Raw genomic sequence first — 27,449 nt, forward strand, 5'->3', positions numbered from 1 at the left:
TAAGCCTCCCAGCGCCAACCCAGCAGACTATTGCATCCTGCTTCCTGTATTGAGCGTCAACTGAAACTCCTATGGTAGACATACCGTACCTTTGTGTAGCTTAGCAGCATGCTACTCTCTATGCGAGTTACTCTCCTGGAACGGTGAACTGGAGACTCAGTCGCCTGTTTTGCGATGATTAGCTCGTTGGCGTTCATGTATACCAACAGTTGCCTGTACTACGTTGGAGCACTGCTAGTCACCGTGTCAACCCTCGATATGAAGCACATCTGTAGGACGACGTGCCCTCGTGGTTTGCTTAGGGGTGATGTCACAAGCTTGACCAAACACAGAGAGGACACACACTGTGCCTGTCTGGACACAAGGACATACAGATATATAGCGAATAGGCCGCACAAACACATTGTCATGGACACGCATGGACAAACTCAGATGAACTCAAATAGAAACAGATCGTACAGATTCACAAACACACACACACACACACACACACACACACACACACACACACACACCCGCCCTTCAGTCTGTGTCCAATGACAGCCAATGACAGTAGAAGGGGAAGTAAGAAGAGGCTTTCAAAGAATAGAGGAAGTATGGAAGGAAATAAAAGATGAAAGGAAGTAACAATGGAGGATGGGACAAAAAGATGAAAGGGTCTATGATTGGCTCTTATTTTATTACATAGGATTGATTTCATTGCAGTAAACATTTACCTCTCCTCACATATTAGCATTAGCCATAAATATGTATCTAAAATGAACATTAGCATTTACAATTAGGCATGTTATCTAGATGTAGGTTTTTTAGAGTCATTAGCATTCAAAGTGGGGTTTCCAATCATTACCTTCCTCCTCCTCTCCATCTTTCTGTCCTTTAATCTAACACCTTCTCCACATATATCTTGTTTTCATCCCACTTCCCTGCAGTATTTCTTTCCTCCATCCTGTCCTTGTACTGTATTCCACGCTACAGCTCTTTATTCACCACTCTGCCTTCCTACCTTCCTCTCTTTGATGTTTGTTCATTCAGTCTGTTCTTAACCAATTTGCATATTATCTGTCTGCTTCTGTGCCACAATTGTCAGATGCCCCTGCCTGTCTGTCAGTCGTCAAATATACAAACACACACCTCTACTACCCCCTTCCTTTGCTTGTTTTCCCCCCCAGAGCATGCCCATTAGTTCTGCTTTCTTGGTGTTCGATGGGGCCTGTCCCCCACACCGACCCCTCAGCGATCCCACTGGAGCCACCGTGGAACCTCTGATTCATCAATCTCCCTGCAGCTGGCAGGAAACTGACCCGAGGGGCATGGTCCCCGGTGGCCACCTGGAGCCAAGATGGCTGACGGGGCAGGAGAGCGAAGGAGAGCGTGGAAGCAGGTGGCAGGTAAGAGCTTTAACAGATAAAAGGAGTGAGAAGGGTTGTGCATCCCGTTTCTAACATAAACTCTTCAGCAGTGCTCTGGTATCGCGAGGCCATCTCTCTCTCGTGTGTGTGTGTGTGTGTGTGCCAGAGAGAGAAGCAAGCATGGAGCTGAAAGGAGATTTCATGGTACTAAGCTGATGCACTAAAAGCACAGTAAAGGGCACAAGGGTTAATAAGCATTCAACAAATGGATTTATACGGCTACGTGTAATCAAGGTGCAAACACATACGCTACTCTCTTGCGATCTAGTTGAAACGCCACTCCAACTCTCAACGAACAGGACGAAAAGGGAGAATAAGACATAAAAGAGGAAGAGGGAGGGGTATTAGTGCAAGCAAGTCTGCACTCAATCACACACGGGGAACAATTTGGGGTTAAGGACATATCGACATCGAGCCAAGGATTGAACCTCCGATCTTCTGATTGAGAAAAGACCCGCTCTACCTTCTGAGCCACTGTCGCCAATCTTTCCTACTGCATTGATGAGTCACTGATGACACACACCAACACACACACACACACACACATTAAAGATCATTAAGTGTTCTGCTGCCTGCGGTGACGGTGATTTTGGGATTGCCGTATCTGAAGACTCGTATTGTGTCGCACGCAGAAAAGACTCACACAAACGCACAGAAGCACACATGCACGGACATATACACGCATACCCGTATTCTTGCACAAACTCATTCATATGCACAGTGAGAAAGAAACACACAAGTGAGCAATTGGGCTGTTTTAGACCAGTGGCCTGGGCTAACAATGGGTAGCAAGACCCGTGAGACACACACACACACACACACACACACACACTCCCTCTCACTTTCCCTCTCCCCCTGTGGGCAGGGACACACAGTACATTCTGGGCCCTTGTTCAAAGCTTAGCAGGATTAGCTGCATGATCTCGGCACTTTTTTTTTTAATATATATATATTTTCATATTTCTTGTGGGTTTTGGCTCACTGAGGCCGTAGAGCAGCTTTTAGAGAAAAGGACTTCACTTTGAACAGATTTCATCTGTGTTTAGCAAACAAAGTATGCTATTTTCACTACATGGCAAAAACATATTATGGACATACTTTTGGTCTGGGGCTGTATTCGGTTAGGTCCTTAGTTCCAATTAAGGGAAATCTACGGTGATATTTTGACACGTCCAGCTTTGTGGCAATAGTTTGTCTCGGGATATTTTCCTGTTCCAACCTAACATGCCCCCCCACGCACCAAGAAATGGCTTTGTGAGTTTAGTGTGCAAGAGCTTGACTGGCCTGCACATAGCTATAGAACATCCTCGAGAGTAATTGGATCACCCCACCCACCCTCACTGTTGTCCTTGTATCGGTGTGGGAGCAAATAGTTGCAGCCAGTTTCAATTAAATAAAACAGTTAAAGATTCAATAGACTTCCGTTAGAATCGTCTGACTCTCGACTCATCGGAGGGTATTTTCTGAACAGACACAAACCTCAGGAACATGTTGCTCGTGTAATAAACTCATGTAATGGCACTGAGCTCATTCTAGTTTTAAAAAGCCTCCTTGGAGAAGGTTGACTTTGCCTTTTAAAACCAAGCGCTGGTGATTTGTGAGTCTCCTGTGGATTCTCAGGGCTTGTTTTAAGTGAAGCAAGCAGTAGCGAGATGTCTCTGCCTCGTTTTATTTCACATTTTGTCCACTTTGTGCCCCCCCCTCTCCCCCTTTGCTGTATTCTCCTGTAGTCTCTTTCTCTCTTTTACATCTTGAAGCTATCAGTATCTTGGCACCAAGACAACAGAGGCAACGCAGCACGTGGAGAGAACATACCCACAATTACACAGCTGTGTCCAACACACACACACACACACACACACATCACTGACACAAACACGTGTCTATAATTCCATTGTGTTAACTAGGTGGCAGAAAGCCTATACCTCAGTGTTTCCAGGGCAACAAGTTTGTAAATTTAGCGACATTGTGGTACATGATGTGTGTGTGTGCATGAAGATATTTTCATGAAAACAACATTGAAAGCATATGCGACTGCAACAAGACACAAACACACTTGAAATTGTCTTTGTAACACTTTTGTTCTCCTTCCTCTTTTTTTTTTGCTGTGACAGCTCTGAGGCTTCTCACCGGCCATTGTTCATGTGAGTGTACATGACTGACGGTTGTGTGGTTGACGTCGTAATCTTCTGCAGTTTTTTGGCACTGCACCTCCTCAGGGAGAGTCCAGGGATCACTTCAAACTCAATTAATGTGTTCATACTTTTAACACAACACAGGTTTGTTGATGCTGGTGCTCTGCCACCGGTGTCATGGTTGGAGGAGGAGATTGTGGTTTTTAAAGCCCTATGAAAAGACAGAAACCACGTTCTAACCCGTCTGCCATTACAGTATGTTTCGGACAACAGTGAACACGCATTAAGCTGTATCAGGCTGTGGATGCACAGGCAATAAGAGTTAGTCAGATCAATTCATTCATTCTCTGACGCTCTTTTGTGTGTTTTGCATCGCTGGCTATTATTGCTCGTGCTAATTAAAACAGGTATATATCGCTTCTACATATGCGACTTGAAGCCAATGTAAATGAGTAAAAAAAACAAAGAGACTGATGCCAGCAGAAAGTCTTACAAAGAGGGTGAAACGGGAAGAAATTTGGGGAAAAAAAAAAAAAATGAAGCGGTATGACAGATGAAGTGCACATAGATATGTGCGTATTTGTGTTTATGGCTCTTCTGGTGGTGTTAGAGGGTGTTACAGGAAGCTCTGACACAAAGCAATGCTAAAGGCTAATATGCTGAATTCATTAAAAAAAAGAAGAAGCAAACACTTAACACAATGTGTATAGTGTATACTAAAGGAATTATGCTGGTATACAGACACACACACACACACACACTTACTGAGAGGATTAAACTAAAGACGCACGTCGCCTTCAGAATGTCTTCCCCTGGAGGCACGACAGCGTATAGGAACCAGCGCTGGAAGGAGAAACATTTTGGGGTTGCACTTCATCGCCCCTCCAGAAATTCACCTAAAAACTACAGGGCACTAAGCAAACCATGTGTTTGTACTCAAAGCAAAGACCGTTACCACTGTTCTAATCGTTGCTCTTCATCGCAATGACTGGGGAAAAAAAATAGAGAAAGAGGCAGAGAAAAATGTTGAGAAAGGAAAGCAAGAGGGGAGAGAATGATGAAAGTGAGAGGGAAAAGCGTCACTAATGTTTCCTGCTAAAATATTCAGACGACTGCCGCATGATGCGTCACCCTGTCCCACACATACACTCACACACACACACACACACACACACACACGCACATGTACACACGGAGCGAGAGCGAGAGCCGTTCCTAGCCCCTCTGCCCAGAGTCCCGCTCAGAGGAGCACGCAGGAGCCGGCGGCCATATTTGACCATGCTAAACTTCCTGTTCACACGCTTTTCTGACTCATGATCGGTTAATAATTCAGGAGAGGGAATAGGAAGGGAACTTCAGCGAGTACAGCAGCGAGAGCACAAATCAATGTAGAAACACTGAGGAGTGTGAAAATATATTCAGTTCATTATGAAACTGTGCCGTCCGTCCAAACACTGGATTAGTCAAGGTATATCAGAACCGTGCCAGTTTTATTTTTGTGTCAAGCAGCAAAAAAAAGTTGTCGCATGAAGAGTTATTTTGCCGACATCGCACGCCCTGCGACCATTGCACATGCACACATTGCGACGGTGATGCTGAAACAATATATTGTGCAGCGCTAGTTTAAACTGCGTAGGTCGTCCGGCCATTTTCCTTTCAGGGAATGCAGAAAAAAAAAGAGTGATAAATTTCAGGAAAGGGATAATAAACAGTAAAATATGGAAAGATGCTTTAAATCTCTCTGTGGAAAGTATTAAGAGATTATGATGAAAGACAAACAAATAGAGGAACAAACAGCAAAGGCAGGAAAATAATTAGAAGCGCTTGTGGTGCTTTTCTTTCTTCCCTCCATCCTTTCCAAACCTTAGACTCGGCATATAAAACATTTAAAGCCTTTGGTCAGCTCAGGAACAAGGGGAAGGTGGAGAGGAGGGAGGCAAATGGAGGGAGAGCAGAACCCGTCTGTCACCACTTGATAGATAAAAAGCCCGGACAGGAGACACGTGTAACTCGTGCAACACTCAGATGTGGTCGGTGCGCTCAGTCAAGGAAGCAATCCCCATGGCTGAACTTTAAAAAAATTAAGAAAATCATATACGTTCATATCACAGTATACATTGGAGAACAACAAATAATGCAATGTCAGTTTTTTTCCCCCCAATATGCAGCTCTACATTGGGCGACATCGCAGATGCAGCATCCGTTTCCGATTGCAGGGGTGCAGTATTGATTTTAAACGGGTAAGCGCGTCATACACACACTCTTAAACACACACAGATATTACAGACAAGTACAGACACACAGACAGTCAAAATGCAATTGTGTACGCCATCGTAAATATGTTCAAGGAGTTAAACTATGAATTATTAAATTGCAATTTTACAAAAAGGTACATTTTAGGGATTTATGACCCAGAGTTGCAGTGACAAGATTCGTTCTCATATTCATCACGTTTATCTTATGTAAAGAGCTTACTTAATATCCTTCTCTCCACTTGGGCTTCCTGCTTGTCTCACTTCCTTCCTCCTAACACAATGCAACACACACACACACACACACTGACCACTTCAAAGGATTTGGAGAAATTTGAATACCATAAAGAGAGCACAACCGCCGCACATCATATTCTGCCCGAAACATGCATAAACAAGCACATACACACAGGCCACTGCAGCTGTGACGGTGTCCCTCCTGAGACAGTGTGTCCAATCCTCTCCTTCTATCTAGGTCAGCCTCATAGTCTGCACACCTCTCTCTCTCTCCTCCTTTTCCCTCGTCCTCCTCTGTCCCAACATCTGTCTCCATTCTTGCCTCCTCTCATTCTCTTTACTCCGTACTTTCCTGTCACTCTTTACTCTCTGCGTTAGTGTGTGTGTGTGTGTGTGTGTGTGTGTGTGTGTGTGTGTGTGATGAATGACTGAGAAACCTGAACCAATAGTTTGAAGAGAGTTCCATTTGTCCCGTTGCCAGGGGATAAGGTAACATTTCTTAGAAAGGAAAAAATAAATGAATGTAAAAATGTGGCAGTAAAATGTCTTGATATTCATATTCTGCATAGCTGCAAAACACATTAAGAGCCTGAAGCCAACAGTTCCAGTTCCTGGAAACATTTAAAAAAGTATAAAGTCCTGTTGATCGAAGGGCGATCTGTACAAAGTTGCACTCAGGGCCTCATTCAAACACGAAATATCCACCATTTGAAAAATTCACACCCACGCTGAAAAAAAAGCACTGCTGGCAGTGAGAATTGACTGCATTGTGGGCTCCTGATTTACTTAAGAATCATCTTTAATCCTTCCTTTATTTAAGTTTTGGTTACAAAGTTGTGTTTTTGAGAAGCTGAGGTTATTTGTGCTTTGGTGGTAAAAAAAAAAATACACTGATGAATTTCAGGTGTTTCAAAAACTTCAGGTAAAGGCACGAGTACAAGAACGCTGAGCTTAGCTGACAGATGTGAACGTATGAGAAAGCCTGTTTTAGTCAGAGAGGACTAGAGCTACAGTTACGTAACAAGATGTGAAGTAAAGTCTGCTGGACTCGTCTTTGTGCCTGTGGGCCAAACAGACAATAAATAGGAGCTGATGGAACAACTGGTCACACAGGTCAGTGCACATACAGCAGCCTCAGAAGACACAAACACAGTGAAATACATGGGCTATCTTCACAGAGCAGACTGCTGTGTCAGTTTAGTGTGAATGTGTTCGTCTGTGCTTGCAGGTTCTGATGATCAACATGTTTCTGTATTCTCTGTGGATATTTTTCAAAGCTTCAAGGCTTTCTGTTGCTTCTGCAGTTATTTACGTGTAGGGCTGCTGGTCCATCTGTCCCAGGTCGGTCTGGTATTTTCACAGTGATGGCGGTGTGTTGGTGGGACGTCTATGTGCTGGATGGAAGCACAGACTCCTCACAGTTCTCCGAGAGCTGTATTTATGACATTCACGAGCCAACTTCTGGCTTTAAAAGTCACAGAATGGCTTTGTACACAGACTCATGATACAGTACTTCTGTATACTTTGATTACAGCGCGTCGGGATATAGAGGAGGGCACTTCAAAGCCCCAAGTGCACTTTGTGAATTTGTATGTCAGTGTGTTTGTGTTTTCCTGGGTAAAGTTTGGACAAATGGACTCATTAACATAAAGCCAACTGTTGAAATCCCCAGATGTAGTTGACAATGAATGAGAAAGGCTCTCCAGTTGGTCTGTAACTACCTCTAAGAAGCCCTTGAGCAAGGCACTCTACCGCCTACTGTTATGACTGCTGTTCACAGGAATGGAAGTGAAGCAGGGATGTGTTTTGCTTGGTCAACTTTTCTTGAATGAATCTCACTTTTCTTGAATGAATAACAATTTTTCTTTTACTCGACAGGGCTCCGTCTTGCAAGGTAAAGTGGGCATTTTTCAATTAAGGCGAAGATTTCCACCAGAGGGCCGTCTCGTTTCTATCAGACACACTCAACAGCCATCGTGATGAAATCACTAGAGATTGCGCCGAGAGGGCTGTTTGGCCAGCAGCCCAGACAGATGGACTCAACACCAGGCGAGGGCACCAACATGGCCCACAGGACCGAACAGGCCAAACACACACACACACACACACACACACAACACGCAACACACACACCACAGAGAGATGGCCAATCATACCAGCCTCTCTGCCAAGGTCAGTGACCCACTGAGAAAGAAAGACAGTGGATGTGTGTGTGTGTGTGTGTGTGTGTGTGTGTGTGCGTGTGTGCGCGTGTGTGTGTGCGTGCACCTCACTGACATGTATACTGTATGCTCTATGGGCTATTGGCTCACCTGAGGTTTTTAATGCTCCACTCAAAGGCACTCATCACATGGAAGTGTTAAAAGGCTGTTTTTCATAATTACGACACCCTTTTTGAACCTATTGTTGTCTGCGGTTTTTCACAAACGGCGGCATTCTGTCGCCTACTCTGGAGCAATTAACAAGCCCCTCGTCTGGCTAAGAAGCAGGTAAATGAGCGCCGGCCACTGAGACGCGTTGAGAGTTTGACTCATTACGGTTGAAGGAGAGAGCCCTCTGTGTCTGTAGCTAGCAATGTCATTACGACTTGTTGAGGTGATTCCGCTCCCATTAACCTCTCTGTGATATGAGGAGCAGTTAAAGAGAGAGCAGAGGAAGACGAGGCCACTCGGAGTCGCAAATCTCTCACCTGATCCAGATCAAACAATTCAGCTCGCTGCTGTTACAGTTTTTCTCAATTGCTAAAACACGAAAGCCCATTGGCTGAACAAAGTTCTCAGTTGCCTGAACTCATTTAGCTGATTGTGCAGTCTGTTGTCAATACCTTAAACTATGTCACATGGTAAAACACAATTTGCAGATCTCACTTAGACTTTTCAGCAAAACTCTAAACACATTCTCAGTCTCAAAACACATTCTGCACTCTAATGCACATGTCATCCATACTGGTAAACACAAGTGGCAACAATCAAATACAAATAGAGAACACATGTCATTGATGAAACAGAATCACTCAAAATTGATTTCACTCGTATCAAATGATGTGACACAACCAATATAAGCCAGTTCAGAGAGCAAACAGGTAGTTGAAGGTGGGAAGGAGAAAGTCTGAGAATGGATAGAAGAAACAATGTGAGAGGACGAGGACAAGTGCGTATGCGAGGTGGGCGAATAGGAAGAGGAAGACAAAGAGTGGAAATATCTGATGAAATTCGAGCAACAGTCATAGACCATGTTATAGTCCACAGACTGACAATGAGGGAAGCAGGACTTAGAGTGCACCCCAATTTGAGCCGATTTTCTGTGTCCACCATAGTAAGGACATTCAGAGAAGAGAACAGGTACAGTATGCTACTGTATTTTTGTAATTGCAAATTTACTGTACTACACTCTATGCAGCTGTTTCAATAGACATTTGTAAAGTTCATCACTGTATGTATTGTATGTACTGTATGTATTGTATACTGTAGTAAGTTTCATTTTGCAAGAGGATTCAGAGTTTTGTAAATAGTGCTTGAAGATGAGGTTTTGTGTTTACAGTTTTGAGAGAATGGGTCACCGTTTCAAGAAATGTGTCTTAGCAATCGAGAAAAACTGTAACTGTTCCAACTGCTACAATGACTCCAGCTACTGTAAGGTTGTTGTTTTCAAAGACATCATTAATTTGCACAAGCCTCCCAAAGCGTGAGTAAAGACGTATGACTCTGTGTGAGTGCAGCAGTAAAGCGTTTCATAATCCTATTTATTTAAAGTAATATTGAACAATACAGTCATTTTAAACAACCCTTTATTATAAACCCATAACAAGCTGAACGCTAAGCACCTAAAAACTAGTCATTAACAATTTCACCACCCTTGTGACCAAAAGTGAACCAGGATGTGCTCCAAATGCAATTAACAAACAATCAACACCTTCGTCATCGTCCCCATCTACCTTCTACTCAACAAGCGTCATCAGATTTGCAATTAGACTTACGACTAACAGACAATGCGATTAGAAATCAAACCAGCAATCTTCCACACACGCTATTGGAGTTAGATTATCGAGCCAAAAGTAAATGGGCTGCTGAGTCCAATGTCACAAAGCTGGCGCCGACCCAGCTGGATGTAGCCGTGAGCTTTGCCAGGAAATAAAGTCTCTCAAAGTCCAGCATCCTTACGGACTCCCTCTCCAGACCAGTAGACCCAGTCGATGGATCAGTCCTGCAGCCTGACGCCCGTCCACTTCTGGACTGCCGTCCATGTGACACTAAGTGCTCCTTCCATCCTCTCCACTGTTACACGTTTCACCATGACAGCTGGGAATCAACTAAACAGCCCGCGAGTGAAGAAAATGCCAAACTATTGTATGAAAGTCAGACCCTGGCCAGAGCTGGACTATGCTACGCTATGATTGGCCAGTCTGTGTTTGTACTTCATTTTTAATTTCATTTCATTCTTCGTTTATGCTAAGCATTTTTATCATTTACATTCATAAAGGCCATTTATTAGAAACTCCAGTTTGACTTGACAATAAATACTTAAAAGGTTAAAAACAAATGCATGCACACATAAAAGCCATACAGATGTTGGCTGTGCAGTTTTTAGAATTCCTCCTGTTCTTGTCTGCGCTCCTCCCTCCATCCCGCTTTGCCTTTTTGACTCATTAAAATGTCATCTCAACGCTGGAGACTCTCCCCCTCTCCCCCTCTCCCCCTCTCCGTCTCCCCCTGAGCCATTGTGTCATTGGTTCACCTTTCGTTCCCAAACATGGTAAACAGAAGAGAGCTGCGCCGCCACGGCTTGAGAGGGCGTGGAGCTGCTGAGTGCTTGATAAACATCTCTCTCGGACACATTGTAACCAAACTCATCTTTTTCACGGCCCATCTGTCTCCCTTGTGACTACAACCCGAAAACTTGAGTGTGTGAAAGTCACAGAGCGAGCGAGAGAGAGATCATTTCTCATGGTTCTTTTATACAATGACTAAACAATTCTAATATTTGCAGCACACCTCACAAAGATAAACCCAGCGCCTGTGAAAAAGAAGAGACAGACCTTGGGCACAATCTGAAAGCAGAGGACGGCAGACAAACACCATATAAGCAGAATTTACACAAAACTACAAGCATTGCATGAGCTGTAATACATGATGATTGTATGATTTTACTGTCCTAAGTATGTTTTGAATTATACATATGAAGTAAACCTATTCAGCGTACTTATCATTTGGTCACAAGTTGCATCATTCTGTGCAGGATTCAGACATAAGTATAAAAACACTTATTTTATACACTACATAAAGTATGTGGGCACCCAAACACCATGTGATTGTAAAACAAGTATAACAAGTGAATATATTCACTATAAAACCGGTGAATGACCTCATCCGTTAAGAAGCAGCTGTATATGCACCGTGTTACTTTCTGTGCGTAAAACCCTGCATGTGTGTGCATGCATAAGTATGAGCATGTGTTTGCTGCATGCTTTTTGTGTGTACCAGTTGTCACACACACACACACACCCCCGTCTCTGCAAATGTGAGGCTACTAAGCTCCATCACCAAGGAAACCAGCTTGTTGCCAGGTAGCAACAGAGAGAGAGAGAGAGAGAGAGAGAGAGAGAGAGAGCGAGAGAGAGAGAGAGAGAGGGGATACAAGACACAATTAGATAAAAGTGTGAGACAGCATGTGTGAAAACATGAAGCAGATTTATTTTGAAGATGCCACCACTATTAGAATATGTCTATTATTCTTCTCTTCCAGTCCACATTTTGGGAAAAAAAAGTTTCTGTATTGCCAGTCGAACTAACAGTAAGCTAGGTAGCTATCATGAGGCGGCTAGAAGGCAGGTTTTAGTGAAGAAAGCTGAAGTGGTGAATCATCTGAAATGAGAAAACTAAATCTATATTTGCCTCCATCAAAGCTTCGACCTTCCAAAGTTCCAACCAGAGGGTGTGAAGTGTCACACTGTGTGGACGTGGTCGGCTCTGCCTTTAACTCTAACTCTGTTTCAGTGTTAAGAGTTCATAATTAAATGTGCCTTTGAGGTCACCGAAGACTAGGATTAGATGACAGTTTAACACTCATTCAACAATGTATGAGAGAGCAGGTTACATCACAGCTCCTGGACCGATTGGAGAGTCGCCTCGCACTGTCAATCTGTCGGCTTTCATTAACAGCTGATGAGATATCCGCAGATCAACGCGGGATGGCGAGAGTGTTGCGGGTTAATCTGACATCGACTTGCCTTTTTGTTTGAACCCTGCTCTGTGCACATGTGTACTTGAGTGTGAGGGTGTGTGTGTGTGTGTTTAAATCAGGCAGCGAATGACACGAAGGGAATGAGAGAGATGGTTAAGATGGTACAAATATACCACTACATGTTTGGTGAGAACCACCAACAGTCTAGAAAGGTTTAAATATTAGGAATGAAGTGGGGACTGACTATATAGCTGCAGCCTTCAACATGACGTAACCCAGCTCACACCTCCAGACCAGTCCCATGGTGGCAATAATGCCCTAAGCACTCCTGAGCACAGCGTATCTTCAAAATCCCTGCCATAGTCCCATCTGACATGGCACAGTCAAATTGTCAAACATGGCGGATCAGCCGCTAAGCTTCCGAATCATGACACAGCGGATTCAGTTTTTTTCTTCAAATATGACACAGCGTATTTACACTGCAGCAGAGCACAGAGAGATGAAGGGAGGGAGGGGGGGAGGGGGCGCTCACCAGAGAGCTGGAGATGGCATTTTAATTAGATCAGGGAGCATACACGGGGAGAGAGAGAGAGAGAGAGAGAGCGAGAGAGAGAGACGAGGGAAGAGAAGGGGGGCTGCTTTCATGTGCATCTTACCCTGTTACCCCTGGGCCATATAATTAATAGGAAAATCATCTCCTTTCAAAGCGTCACCAGTGATAATCAGCTGCATGTATTAAAACCATACAGGTTGGCTGCATTACATGACTGCCGTGCCAAATACATGAATATTTGCTTTCGATGAAATCACACAAAACTAAGGTGACAGACATTTTAGTTTCTCCCCACGGTAGGAATGAATTAACGTGACTGATCTCTATGGGTGAGCAAGCACATGTAACACATTTTAATAAGTGAAGATTAGTTTTGCAATAGAAAATGTAGGCTAAGTCATTAGAGCAGAGATCATCAGAAACACTCATGTTTGTTGTTGTTATTGGCTTAAAAACAATGTTTGTCTCTATTAGTGGCACAATCCACCATCTTTAATCAGTTAAAAATTATCAAAGTCAAGAATGTACAGCCCACAAAGTGTATTTTTAAACCCAGAGATTTCAGCAGGGGGGAAAAATGAATAAATAAATTCTAATCTTCTGTCAAAATGATGTCCTAACTGTGTATAGATAAGACATCGGCCATGACTGGTGACTGACGTGTCAGTGAGTGAAGAAGACATAAAGCTCACAATAATACATGCAATAACTGAAAGTAAGCCGTGCAAGAACAACCTCAAAAACATTCAGAACAACTAACTTAATCAGATGATTCAAATGTATTTTTTGGCAAGAAACTTGAATGAATAGTTGCTTACACAACAATATAAAAATAGATTTTAGGGAGGGATTTATGACCTGTTCAACTTCCTAACACTGTTGCCCCAAATGAACTGTTTACTCCAAACAGATCTTGTAAAAAACATAAAATTCTGCTCTTCCCAGCGCAACTAAGAAGCCATGATTGATTCGGCTGAGACCAACAGTCACGTGACAAAAATTCTGTGAAACTTGGGCTGAACTGCAGGCTGCTGAACACTGAGGAGAGGACAGGAGAGGCTGGAAGAAGAGGTTGTACAAATGTACAAACATTGGTAACACTTGTGGCAACTTGGAAAAATGTTCGATAGATTTCATTGTTTTAATTGTTGTAAAATAATTCAAACTTAAATGAAATAATTAATCCCAAACATTTAAATTGTGTGTTGTATGCAAATAACAACTATAAACGGCAAGAACAAAGTAAAGCGATAACATTCAGAATGTTTGTCTTCGGGGCGGTTGAAAATATTTTTGTGGACGCTGGTGAAAGGAGTTAGCCTCGAGCCATGCTGTCAGTTATGGCTCTTATGAAGAAAATGGGAGTCGGTAGGTCAGACCAAGAAAATTGTGTGGTTGCCTCTCTGCTCGCATCGCAATGTGAAGTCCTACTACACTCTTCTTCACATCCATCCATCTTTATCTCCCTCTCCCGCCCTTATAACCCCACCCCTTATCTAAAAAGCTCATTGTCAGAACCAAAAGAAACACTTTAAGAAAGACAAACAAGTACAGATGGACAAAGTTATATTTGCCTCAGAGGGCTTTGAGATTGTGAGATACTGTATAAGAGTGAAGAGACAGTGTGAGAGCGACTGAGGGAAGGAGATAAAGAACTTGTAGAAACACCTGACTGCAGTCAAAGACAGAGAGAGTTAGAGAGAGGAAGACAAACATTGGGAGTGTGAGAAGAAAGAAAGAAAGAAAGAAAGAGTCACAGTGACAGGAAGTTGAAAGCAAAGATGAAAACAGAAATGTCCATATACGGTCGCTGGTGTCGCTCGAGTTGCCTGGCAACTCAAAAGTTTGGCTTGAATCTCACCGTCAAGTCATTATTGCTGTGAAAACTATCTGTATCCTTTTATAACTACGGCAAAGTCAGAAAGAAGAGAGAGATTCCCCGCGAAGCGACTGCATGCCAAAGACAAACGCTCGTTCAGAGACGAGAGGCAGCAGCTCGTTAAACCGGACCACAGCAAGGACATCGGTGGAGGAGACGACGTCTGCTCAGTGTATTTATGGTCCGGCTGAGCTCCTGCATGTAGGCTCAATGTACTGTGTGTGGCACTGCTGTACGCACCGCGTGATAGAACCGCCGTGCATCTGCATTCTTGTGATAATGGACATCATCAACGTAGGATTTAAAAAGCAGACATAATTGATTTTATTGAGCAAACGTATGAATGCCTGTGTTAACGCCATGCTTTGAAGTTTAAAGGCTGTGTGAGCACTTTAAAGCCTTTTAGATTGGGTCAAATGTATAATTCACAACAGCCAATGAGAGAGAGAGAGCATTTGCTGTGTGTGTGTGTGTGTGTTTGAACCTACTGCTGTAGAAACTGAATGCCAGCTCAAGGATAGACAGCTCTGGCAGAAAGGTTAACTCTCCATGCCCCTGTGTGTGTGTGTGTGTGTGTGTGTGTGTGTGTGTGTGTGTGTGTGTGTGTGTGTGTGTGTGTGTGTGTGTGTGTGTGTGTGTGTGTGTGTGCATGTGTGTGTGTGCGTGTGCGTGTGTGTGCGTGCTCCAGAGAAAGAGTGTGTGAGTGTGACAGCTAAAGTGCTATTCAACAGGTGTGCTGCAGTCAGCAGTGACAACAGAGATTACAAGCTACACAAATGGTTACAAAAGCACACACACACCCCCACACACACACACACACATATACAAATGCATTCACAGAGACACAAATAAAATTCTTCAACTTGTGTTGTGATTCTCTGCCTTTATGACGATGACTTAATGGACACATGGCTTTAAACAACGCTCCATCTCTGGTCAAAAGTCAAGTTCTGATCCAACTTTTGTTTGTTTAAACCTGATTGGAATGTCACAACTGTGAGGTTAGTCTCTTGAGATAATCACAGTAAAGAGCTTAAAAGTAACACAGCACTATTTATATCATACTCAGCTTGCTTGATATTACTTTGTTTGTTGTGGTGTGATACACTTCCGCTCCTCTTCTACCCTTCAGTATTCCCACTATCTGCTCCTCTTTCTCATTGGACGTCTCCTCCATATCCTCTCTCTCTCCGCGTCTGTCTGTCTGCGTTTCTCTCTTTTGCCCCCCCGACACACACGCATCAAAGTCCTTGTTAAGCCGCCTTGGTGAGACTGATAGTAAAGTCTAATAGCTAACATGTGGAGACATATGCTGCCTAACCTTCTGAACCATGTGCTGTGAATGTGTGCGTTTGAAGGTACAGCGTGTACAGTGTGTTTGTGTGTGCAGCACACGTGCATTACAGCTCGCTCTCTTAGGAACTCAGACTCACTGAAAGCGCCTGTAAAGAAGGTTGTGACGTTGTGTCGCTGAAGCAAAACGTTTAGGTCTGGTAGTAGCGTGCACAACCACAGCGATTGTGCACGGCGCTCCTCGAATTTTGGCATTGGCTTCAGTTACATAAATGATTTTGTGCATTTGCCAATCAAATGGCATTTATTAGACAAAAGGTTCAAGTTGACATAATATCATATTACTCCTGAAACAATTAGTTGATCATCATTTACTCAATAAACAGAACATTATGTGTTCTCTCTGTGGAATGTGTAAACACGAATGAATATGAAACATATGAAACAGGACATATAGGTCAGTGCTCAGGTCGGTGTGAAACAGAACTGCACTGCAGACGCTTTACAACGATTACCTCCCACGTAAACCTCCGTCTCACAGTTACCCTCTCTCTTTGTAGAGGCCTTGGTTTGAAACAAGACCGTCATCACAGGCTCACAGCTAGCTCTCAACGTGCATGTGCAGTTAACACTTTGGAACCTTTACTACAGGAACAGTGAGACATGTTTTCAGCGACCATAACATCCGTTGAGCAAGCATGGCTCGTTGCTTACATGCTGTACTTTTGTTTCTTTGATTTATTTTATTGAGCAAATGTATGCACGCCTGTGTTACCCTCCGGCTTTGAAGTTAAAGGCTGTGCGGGCACTTTAAAGCCTTTGAGATGAAGTGAAATGTATTATTTACAGCAGCCAATGAGAGGGAGCATTTGAACCCACGATTGTACCGACTCAATGCCAGCGAGGACAGACGGCTCTGGCAGAGAGGTGCTGGGCGGCCACCTCTGCATGCCCCTGTGTTTCTGTGTCTGCTCCAGAGAGTGTGTGCTGTGTGTTTGTGTGTGCAACAGCTAAAGTGCTATTCAACAGGTGTGTGCTGCAGTCAGCAGTAACAACAGAGATTAACTACAAGCTACACAAATCACAAAAGCACACACACACACGTAAATACAAAAGAATGTGTCCCTGAGCCTTTCCTGCCATGTTAGTTATCTCGACTCAATGACTGATAGTGAACTCTTTCACCTGCACGTCTGGACTTCAGCTTCAAAGAACCTGAACTACACTACCCATAAACCACTGCCACTTGTACGATCGGGCATATAAATGGCATTTAGATTTTTTTCTTTAACATATCTATTTTCTTTTTAATTATATTCCTCTTTTCTTATGTTGCCTTTTTCTCGACACGAAAAGATCACTGAGTGATGATTTATTGGGGTTTTTAAACAAGTATGAAATATTCAATTTGTTGAATTGACTGTCGCTGTTCCAGCAGAACACACTTTCCTCCAACTCTCCATCTTTTCTTTGTCCAGCTCTATCCCTCCATTTCTCTTCATCGCTCCTCTCTTTCTCTCCATATCTCCCTCATGTACTGTTTCTCTTTCTTTTTTCTCTCTTCTCATCCGCTCCCGCTTCCCTTCTAATAACACTTCACGGTATTCATATTTGAACTCTTTCCCTCCGTTACTGTTACCTCTGTGCCCCGTCGCTCTCTCTCTCGTCCCCTCTGTCTAACACTCTGTTGCTCTCTCTATCCATTATTCACGGCGCAGTCACAGTTTGGCATTAAAGGAGCTCGCAATATCGCTAGGGCAACGACGCGGCAGAAGCAGCCGCAATGGATCATGGGAAACTGGGTCACCTCGCGGGAGCGGGAGGGTATGAGGGACAGTTGTCCTACAGAACAGGAGGACAGGAAAGAGAATGAATAGTAGGGAATGAGATATAGGTCCAGATACTAATATTGTAACGGATTAATTATACAGTTTTACTCCCTGAAATGCACCAGAAAGGAAGTTTTCACAACTTCTTAAAACACGCACTCTCCGGAGAACTGGTTAACATCCTCGTAAAGTACTTCCGATTTGTAGTTCAGGGGATGAAAACATTCTAAAGCACTCTTATGCTCCTTGACGTCTCTGCTTCCTGTCCATATAATAACACGTTCATTTTCATGCCTATTGATTCCATGACAAACACATTTCCGTGCATGGATATGAGTGGAAACAGCACTTTACAGTATGAGCGAGGCCACTCTATTGATCATGACCAATCTGCCTCCCACCAGCCTCTCAACAATGAACGATAAAGGCCCAAAAGGAACCGCAAACTGCTATTCCTCTTCTGATGTGAATTCCCCGCCACACTCTCGATGACTCATCGCAAGGATAAAACAAACACTGGTGCCGCCGACTGCATGTCAGGTGGGCCTAAATGATGAATGTACAAAATATGAGGAATTTCTTTCCAATATTGAGCCGCAGACCCTTTTTTGCACAATCCACATCTTAATTAGCTCAAAGCTGAAACTCCTTTAAGTGCATCTCCTTCGCGGTTGGGATAGATTTAACGATGACGATCAACATGGGATACGACTCTTACCTTGAATTACCTCATTACTGCATTTAATTAAAAAGCAGGTGACCATATGTTATACTTTCATGGTATCACTCTCTTTCGCGCACACACACACACAGATAAACAGTCTGTCACATGTTCGCCAAGGAAGAAAACGGAAGCATGTTTCTATGGGAACCCTGCCCTTTGATGATTCAGGCAAAACACACACCAACCACATTAATAAGCATGCAGGTACACACAGACATATGCACTCACACACTCTATTGCTGCATCATAGTGACACGCCTTATTAGCAGCCGGAGTTTCAATGGAAGATGTGTGTGTGCTGATGTGAACCACCACCTTGTTTGTGTGTGTATAAGAGGGAGACAGAGAGTGTGTGTGTGTGTGTGTGTGTGTGTGTGTGTGTGTGTGTGTGTGTGTGGCTGCAGGATCCCAGACCAGATGGCTAAATGTCAGTGAATACCACACAAACATGACAGCTAGTTCTCCCTGACTGAACCAGTACACGGCGTAACACAGCATCACCTATCAATTCAGTGAGCAAGTGAGCAGAAGCTTCCGCACTGGACGGGATCTCACATGTTCTCCTCCCATCTTTGATCTCAGGGCATGCAGAGTCATTTACCAGCAGGACCATTAGGTCCACCGTCACCACGACGACAATGCAATACTGCACATCCCTGGAATTGGTGGCAACCAATGTTCCCTCTAATTTTTCATGTGTCTGGGCATACACACAAGCTCCCTGAGCACACTGAGGACCACTGTGAGCAACATCAGATGTGCTCTGATCAGAGTACGCTGTGGCCACACACCAGTATCACACCTGTTCAAAACCTTGGATCATAGCAAGTTACATGGCTTATTAAAAGAATCAAATTACAGCAGCAATTTTCACTAGTTTACTTTTAATATAAGTGATTTGACAAACTTTAAAGGAAAAAGACAAAAATCTTGTTGTTCATGAGATGTGTAGTATGTTTTATGTGAGAGTCCTGCTTGGCCATGGGAAGAGTCTTGCTTTGGCCATGGGAAGAGTCTTGCTTTGGCCTGTGTGAGGGTCCTGTTCTGGAAGAAATGATACATATACACCTTTCAGACATAACATTTTGTTCACATTAAAACATTCACATTTTGCACAATGACGTGTGCTGTAGCTTGTGATACAGTGTAAATTCCTGTAACTCTGTCTGTAAAATATGTAATTACTCAGTTTTTTATTATCATTTCTACTACCCATAAATTATCTAATAGTAACATAATTTAATGATTAATATCCATAAGTAAAACATCTTAATAAATGTCACTAGAATATGCACAAATCTGACTTAAATTTTACCTTATTTTTCACGTCTGTCCTTCTCACTTCTCCAATGGTTGTACACTTTGTCCAGGTTGATGGCTTCGTCTGCTTCTTGCTTTGACTTTATGCGCATCAGCTGGTCCAAATGTGCCACTTCAAGACGATTTCTGGATGCTGTTTTGATTTTATTTTTAGTTTTTTCTGCTGAATGTGACGCTTGAGGTAGTCCAACTTCCATTCAGTCCACATTTTTCCCTCGGAAAACTCATTTGCTACTTTAGCTTCGCTGCATGTTTTGCAGAGTAGACCCTTCCCCCTCGAAAAAGAAGAAATCTCACCCAGTTTCACCGCTTGTTCTTCTATTTGAACATACTCCGACAGCCATTCCATCTTAAAAGAACCACATTTCTTTTTTCCAATGGCTTGGTGAGTGGATGTGTCGCTGCCCGTTCGTTTCGCCATGATAAGGGGTTAGCATTTGCGTCTCGTAACTCCGCCGCACTGTTGTTAGCTAGCTAACCTGCACGGCGTGAATGGGCAGGGCAATAGTGTCAATGCTATGATTGGCTGCGTAGCGTAAGTGAACCGAATCGTATCATTGGCTGGACACCTGTCACTCACTGAGTTACGTTGCAAAATAGTACAGAAAACAAAATTATTATTATTATTATTGGTTTAATTGATTAGATAAGATTAGGACTAATATTAGATATTAATTAATACGTTTATGTTGAATTTTATTTTATGCGCTGCATAGATTTTCTTGTGCGCTGAGAATGTGCGAGCAGTGCGCGATTGCTCAAGCGCGCAGCTTAGAGGGAACATTGGTGGCAACGCTCCAAGTCGATTCTCGACAAGTCTGCTTTTTCCTGCTGCTTCTAAATGTCCATGTTTTTAGTTTGTAGTGCCAAAGAAATCCACTGACAGGTTTTGCATTAAGCTCAGTGGAGATTGATGGGAGGCCTTTTAGCTGAAAGTAGCTGGTGTGCAGTTTGCTTTACTCTCCTGGTGATGTAACAGCCGGCTTTAATGGCTGCTCAAATATTAGTCTGGAATGATGAAGACACATACACACACACACATGCACACGCAAAGCACACATTACACCTGTTTACCACCCTAATTTTCCCAGAGATCGACTGTGCACTTCCATTACCGTTGTTGCCATGACTGTAATGTTTGCTGTATACGCAATTCGCTGTGTGTGTGTGTGTGTGTGTGTGTGTGTGCCAAATACTGGGAAGCCAGTGAGAGGATGATCTTACACGTTAAGCTCAGATGTTACTCATCTGAACATTCACCATGTTGTGACCATGACACGATGACGCTGTAGGCATACTAGAAATTACATTCTTCAGTTTGTATGTTTGTATGAGGCAGCAACTCATTTTGCACTGAATGATTAGTGCAAAAGGAGCTACAGTCTTATAATACTAAAGTGTTAAACTGGTCTTTTTTCCACTGCACTCCCTCCCGAGGTTTGGTTTTGTTCAGCACTGCCCAGTACGAAGTAGCTTCCTGTTCGGGAGGAAAACATGCCGCGAACAGCCACTAAGCTCAACTGTGACGAGAGTCTTTCTACCTGAAATGGGGACATTAAGACTGACATCGCTCCCTGTGGTAAGGTTGCACTGAGAACTCTGAGTTTCCGTGATGGACAGAGACATTATCTCTCTCTCTCTCTGTTCACTCCGTGGGAGCTGTAATGTGGGTCGATGTGAGGCAGAGGACACTTTTAGCTCAGTAAAAATATCCCGCTCTATCTCTTCCTCTTCCTCCTCTTCCTCGCTGCCTCCGTCGAACTCGTCTTTACCACTGGCACATCTGGAGCTTCATACGAACAATCAAAAATTCACGTCGGCATTACTAGCCTCTTTCAGACAGTTATGTAACGTTCATGGTCATGTCCTCGGTGTCGGCTTTAAGGAAACTTTGTTTTGTTTCATGAGGCTCATTTGACCTGATTTAACATGACTTGTTTGCCAAATAACTCGAGTGCTGATTACCAATGCGGCATCACTCAAATCCCCATGCAGATGTGTGTCCTGTCTTCCCAAACATCAATACTAGGGCTGTGTATTGGCAAGCACCTCACAATACGATACTCTTTTCTTTTCTTTTTCTATGTACCGATAGTATTGGAGATATTGATACACTATTGTTTCAAAAATGATCGCGACAATAAGCTATATTGTTATTTTTGCACAGCCCTAATAAATACCATAGCCTCAAAATCACAGTGGAAAGAGGAGCAGAAAGAGGGGGAGGCTGTGATGTTTGTGTGGAAATGCACTGATAGCACTAAAGCAGTTAACAGAATGTCACGCTTTAGCCATATTGCGTATGTTCACAGTGACAAAGTTTTCAAAGAGGGAGACAAGAAATTGGGTCTCTCCAAGTAGTTTATGCTTATAATATTTCATAAAGTTTAACCTGGCATCAATCCCCTCAATAAATACGCTGTGGTGGCTTTGTATTTCCTGTAACATACTAACCACAGTCAATCATCACGTCCCTGTGGCTTTAGAGCCATTCGCTCATCAATTAGAGTATCGACAATTGCGTTTCACCAGTCGGTAAAAAGAGAAACACGGAGAACACAAAAGAACAACAACCGACCCAATATGAATCAATTCAAAAATGATCTCGTTCGTTAAACCTGCAGATGGAGATATTCCTGAATTCCATTTTATATTTGTGACATTTCAAAAAAAATAAAAAAAATAATCGGAAACATGAGATAAGAGAGATACCCTGGTTCAACAGAGAAACTGCTAAACTAAAAAGACATCTTTTATTGAGAGTATCCCATGTTTAAGGATCATTTTCAGCTACACTGGAGCACTGCTGCCGTGAAGAATTAGTAAAATGGCTCCTAAATATGGGAGAAATGAAGCTGAAACCAAACAGCATGTTGAAGTCGTAACTCTGGAGTTGGAAAGCACCCGTGTCTCTGACAGAAATGGTAACTGGGGTATTCCTTGTTTCCTCTGGGAGCTGAAAAGAGAACAGCATTTATAATTTCAAAATAATGACTCCCCGGGCTCCAGCATGTTTGGAACTTGTTGTACTGCAGAAAACCTGCAAGGGATTTGCAGTTTCTCATCTGTGCAGAGGGCCCTACTAATGTGCATATGACCAGATAAGATACAGTATCTCTGACTGTTTATGTACTGTATGCAACACACACACACTGTCACACTCACATCCTATGGGTAAATGTACTAATAAATGCATAAAATTCTACTGTAGCTATTCATACACACGCACACACACACACACACATCCTTATCTGGATGCAGCTGCATTCCACTGTGACTATTCAGAGGTGCACACACACACACACACACACACACCGTCACATCACACCATCACTACAAGACAACACAGAGCAACATTGTTGAGATCAGTGAACGTACAGATAGGCGCCGATCGTTCCTCTCCGTCTATAAATAGACACTCCTAGCAACCAGCAGAGTAGCACCCAAAGGAACAGCATGTTAACTTGATCCTCAACAGCAGAGACGACGGCGACAGGAAGGGAGAGGACATGTGGAGACTCGAGCACAAGCAGCAGACAACACTGGAGTAATGAATTGGTAATAGGAGGTAAACAAACAACAACCTTAAGCCACCGTAACAACAACATAGAGTGCCTAAAACATATCCATCTCTGTTTAAAGTGTGTGTGTTCCAGTGGTTTACAAGATTGAAACAAAGTAGATTAAATGTGGCCTTTCTGATCAACACAAAGTGATTCATCTCAACGTGAAAACAGATCTCTAGAAAGTGATCTTAATTCATGCCACACTCATCCACTTACTTAAGCAGAAAGAGGACGCTCACATTCACACAGCCACAAGGTCACTTGACAAATTTGAACAAAATGACCAAACTCGATTGTTAATATATAAAGAGTAAGACCTAAATATAAAACTCAGAGGGAAGTGTAAGGTGTGTGTTTCCCTCTCAAAGTGGATTCATAGACTTAAGGTTCACACGCCTACTGGAGAGACGGCAGCTAATACATCTGTCACTGAACGTCCTGTCACCTACTGCTGATACGCACACAAACAAACACAAACAACGGTGAACAACCACACACTCAGATATACACACGTCCATGACTGATACACAGACATGTCTGACACGATAAAAATGCATGTAGACCAGCTTAACCTGACCGTGCACACACGCAATATCACACCATCATAATCTCGAACCTCAATCACTGACAATCCTATTAAGTCTCATTGTTGCTGATGGGATTTAGCGTCAAAAGTGTGCTTTTGTGCGCATGCGTGCGTGTGTGTGTCAATCAGTGTCTAATCAGGTGTATTGATTGGTTCATTGCTTGGTTCTGACAGAAAGATTCTGCATATCTGAAAGTATCCATATTGATCTGAAGGGAGAGTAAGACGGTGCAAGTGCTTAGGGAAGGAAAGGAGGGGGGGAGGAACCGATACAGAGTAGAAGAGAAATAGAACAGCCACAGGCAGTGAAGTTTCACATTCTATTTAGAGTTGTATCTCCTTTGTGCAGCATATATTTCCTCCCCGACAGAAGAGACTCTCTCAAACGTTGGTTCCTACCCTCCTTTCCTCTGTAACCAAGGACAGATGAGGAGCATCACTACGGTTACCATATCCATGACAACCTCTCCCGCTGCTATTATTGGGCATGTCGTCAAGGAGACAGAGCGCCACATTATGGGATGCGGACAGAAATAGAAATCATGTACTGGAAGCGATACAAGAGATCTCTGGTATTACATAAGACAGACCTGTGCAAATCTAGTGAGGGGGTGCCATATCGATGCGAACGCTCAATCACACACAGTGGGAAAATATATAGAGCACTATCAGGGTACTGATGCAGCAGTTTTGGGCTTATACCCCATTTAAAAAAAAATCTAACTTTGTATAAGCCTGTAGTTTATTTGCAAATGATAAAAAAACTGGCAAAAAAAAAAGGAAATATAAAAACTGCGTGGGTGAGCAAACAAAATCACAAGGGGCTAAGCACAGTTCGTCACCCCGAATGACAAAAAGAAAACAAATGACAACAATACGTAATACAGGGGGAGGGTGACACAAGAGGTTCAGGGTGAGCTGAACTGCAAGAGCTTTGGAGCAGGGAATATTATTCAAACGCCTCCCGTGGCTCGGACTCACATTGTGTTTAATGAGGGTTACCTCACAGTTTGTTGCAGTGGAATGCGGAGGCAACAACACTGTAAGAAATAATTCAGAACAGTTTAAAGACAACGCTCACACAAGTGGCTGGCTTCCCTATTGGTAAGACAATGAGGTCACATTCTTCCCAAATGTGCATGAGGAGTCAGTTGGTCTGTTAGAGTGCAGTTAAGCCAAACAGTCACTGCAGACAACTCTGGATAAACACATCATCTAAATGACTGAAACAGTATAATGAGATTCACCGTAGACACTTAAAGGCAAATTTAACCAATGGGATGTAAGATGGAGTCGGGCAGTTTGGGGTTTATGTCTTGCAAACATAATACAAGAACTGAATAAGGTCAACAGTCAAAGTGAATACAACACAAAGTTAACTTACACAAGTTTAGGTGGCTAAACAGAAAAGAAATGTACAAATAAACACAAACACACACACAGATACATGGTTCAACCATGTATTTAAGCCTCTAGGCCAGGGGTGTCAAACTCATTTCCACTCTGGGCCACATCAGCATCACGGTCGCCCTCAAAGGGCCGGTTGTAAATGTAAGACTGTATAACTAACTTCTCCCGAACATATTGTTAAATAACTCTCTCTGCATTTGATTATTGTTGATTCAACTGTACAAATATTGTACATGTAGTTATATAAATGAAAAATTATATTTAAACACATTTCTGTTATTATAACATAAATCATTTTAATTGAGGGTTAAGAAACCCACATGACTCTATCAAAGATCAAACTGTGAAAGAAAATAACAAAGACAAATATCAAACACAAGTTGAACACATAAAATGATGTGGCGGGCCTTGAGTTGGACACGTGTGCTCTAGGCCATCTGCACACTGCTTCCTGTCTGTCAGAAGGTTATAAAACGAATTGACCACAGCTGTGGTGGTGGTGAGTCGGTTGAGAGTGTGTGTGTGTGTGTGTGTCTGTCTGTGTCCGCATGTGCGTTGCATCTTTTCATTACCTAGGGGGGGTCACCAGTAGGGTGCAAATTAACCCTGCAAAGATAGAATACCTGAAAATATGCGAGGCAAAACTTTTACTGTGTGTGTGTGCGTGCGTGCGTGTGTGTGTGCTTAGCAATGTTTCCTGCTGTATGCAGTTTCAAAAACAGTGGCATTCAAATTCTCCTCATGGTGTTGACAGTTATCAAGAGACAGTAGACTTATTGTTATCTAGTCTAGACTGTCCACTGAAGACATGAATAAATGACACACTTAACATTACTTTTCTTAAATGTAATGCTCTAACTCACTTATATTGCATGGTTACTATCACTTGATCTGTAAAGCCTCACAGGGAAAGTAATGTTGGCCTCCGAAAGAATTCAGAGAGAGATAAAGAGAGGCAGAGAGAGTGGGTGATGGACACAAATGAAGAAGATGAAAGCAGCTGCCATATTTACTCTTCTACTGACTCATACCTGCTCCGACACTCAATCATTCAAGGAGAAAGCAGAGGGTATGTACACAGTAAAGCAAATTCAAGCAAATGTTATTTTCCTACTCATCTACATTAAGTCCAATGTAACTTTATGAAAAGTCAATACGAAGAAAAACAATGTCCCTCATAGTCCTTTGGCGTAATCATGTTTTGGCGGTCGCCATCTTGTTTTTTTGCAACCAGAAGTGACAGAAGAGGGTGGTAGTACAACGGAACGCAGCGATAAGGCGACCACAAAGTAATTCACTTTCATGAACTGAAAACACACGGTGAAAGGGTTCATTTGCAAAACGAACACACAGACAACGCCCGGACCGGACAACGTGGTGGTAGCGACCTGTCCGTCACAAAGGTAGCCCCGCCCTAAAGCGTACCCTGCTTTATGGTCTATTCGACTCTAAATGGGACCATAGTTTACCAAATGAACATTGTGCTGTATTGAAGAAGACTTGAAGCTAAAGATTGAGAAAATAAACTCATGTTTACAATGTTTACTGAGGGAATAAATCAAGTGACAAGTAGGGTCATCTTCTCATAGACTTCTATACAATCAGACTTCTTTTTGCAACCAGAGGAATCGCCCCCAGCTGGATATTAGAAACAAAGCAAGTTTCAGATGGACACACACACACACACACACACACACACACAGACACACACACACACACACACAGTCAGAAAACCAGAGTTTTGAAGCAACAGATGTCTTTGTTTTGCTTTACTTTGAAAAATATCAAATGATGCTACATTTAAAACATTTAAAACATTAGACTGGATGACATTTTGGGAACCACCCAACTCATTCCTCAATCAAAACAACTATTTTGTCCTGAGCCAATTTTTTTTTTATGTTGCCCACAAGAAAACGATGCTTTGTCTTTGATCAAAATCAACTCACATGGCTTTATTCAATACAACTCAAGAGTCCTCAGTCAAAATCCTCAATTGTCTTCAGGCTTCAAAGTGGAACATTATAATCAACGACCGTGTTGTATCCAAACAACCAATGATGAGAGAGAATGAAG

At 42.8% G+C, this 27,449-nt stretch overlaps 1 protein-coding gene across 1 annotated transcript in view; it reads right to left on the reverse strand.

Moving 5' to 3' along the window:
• Positions 1-27,449, reverse strand: part of cacna1c (calcium channel, voltage-dependent, L type, alpha 1C subunit) — a gene marked incomplete at its 5' end in the record, with an annotated part of 157,274 nt that overhangs the window by 74,794 nt on the left and 55,031 nt on the right. The gene's annotated exons all lie outside the window — the stretch shown is intronic.

This window comes from Melanostigma gelatinosum (assembly GCF_949748355.1).
Source record: "Melanostigma gelatinosum genome assembly, chromosome: 22".
Lineage (NCBI taxonomy): Eukaryota > Metazoa > Chordata > Actinopteri > Perciformes > Zoarcidae > Melanostigma > Melanostigma gelatinosum.